General features: G+C 34.9%; 1 long non-coding RNA gene across 1 annotated transcript in view; it reads left to right on the top strand.

Moving 5' to 3' along the window:
* LOC110414394 (uncharacterized) overlaps window positions 1-930 on the top strand; it is a 1,052-nt gene extending 122 nt beyond the window's left edge. The window contains exons 2-3 of the long non-coding RNA XR_002445001.2: window positions 57-154; window positions 589-930. This is a non-coding gene — a long non-coding RNA (uncharacterized LOC110414394). The remainder of the gene's footprint in view (window positions 1-56; window positions 155-588) is intronic.
* The last annotated feature ends 396 nt before the right edge of the window (window positions 931-1,326 follow it).

Raw genomic sequence — 1,326 nt, 5'->3', positions numbered from 1 at the left:
GTTTAACTAATGCTCCCGCCACATTTATGGATTTAATGAATAGAGTGTTCCGACAGTTGATCCGCGGAACTCTCAGATGTTATTACATGGAAGCGGGTCCACACGCTCTTTATTTCTACACCTTCTCGAGAGTGGTATCTCTTTGGGTTTTCATGTAAGTAATTTTCACATGGTGAAAAATAGGAGTTTTTCTGCTTCTCCCTTACTTATACGATGAAATTTGATTTAATTCCTCGCGTACGAGGTGAATTGTGAATTTGCACACAAGCTTTGTAAAATGTTGGATTTTACGGGAGCATGCATGAAGACATTAAATTACTATAAACCAGATGCTAAGTGATTTCGATGGTAGGAATCTTTCCATGATTTGGTTTGATATTTGATTTAAATGATTATTTAGCATAAACTTATATTTTCATATAAGGCACAAAACCTCCCTTTTTCCTCTGAGTTAAATGCTTTACATATTATTCTTATATTTTTAATATTCAAATCTTCTACCTTTTGCTTGTTTCCCATTTACGCCCTACTCACGGAGTTGATGATTATTGAGTCTGTGAGACTCATCCCCCTTATTTTCTTTTGCAGATAAGTAATCCGTTCTAGTGCACTATTCAGCACCTCGAGATTTGGCTACAACCTAGGTAATGGCATCTTTTAGACTTCTACTCCGAGTAGCTCCGCTGCCTAGAGGTTGAGTTGTGTTGAATAGTTAGGCTTATAATGATTAATAGTTTATTGGTAATGTATGTGCTAAAGCTTAAGGTTATGTAATGATTAATACATATCATGTTGAATTTGTATGGAATTATCAACCTAGTTATTAGTGTCTAGAAGCCACGTTTAAATATTGTGAATATCTAGTTTACATGAATTATGGCGTTAAAATTGTAAATTGAGTTTAAATTGTTTGAGGGTTTAACTAAGGCTTGTTCGAGATTTGATGGGTACATTCGTAAGTCTCAGACGGCAGTAACGATCAGGGGAAAAAAGTCTTTACATGGGGCTTAACATAATATGTGAAAACGTAAACAAGTTTATTAATGTTATTTACATAACAGAGTTCATTACCAATAAGACAGTTCAAAACTAGACTAAACTTATTGTAAAGTGTACGCCATTAGAAGGTTAGAAAAAAGGCTCTACCACACGTACCATGAATGAGTTTTTCCACTACTCCACAAGTCATCTAATGAAGCAAGCTACTAATCAAAAACAAAATAAGGGAAAATAACATGCGAGTCTTAAAGACTCCATTTGTGGGAAGGGAACAAGCCAAGGGGGAAGAGTTTTGTAATAAGCCGTAATTTGCAAAATATCATGATA

The sequence above is a fragment of the Theobroma umbraticum genome, unplaced genomic scaffold (assembly GCF_002168275.2).
Source record: "Theobroma umbraticum cultivar Fairchild unplaced genomic scaffold, ASM216827v3 scaffold_4.1, whole genome shotgun sequence".
Taxonomy (NCBI): Eukaryota; Viridiplantae; Streptophyta; class Magnoliopsida; order Malvales; family Malvaceae; genus Theobroma; species Theobroma umbraticum.
This window is presented reverse-complemented; position numbering and strand designations above follow the sequence as displayed.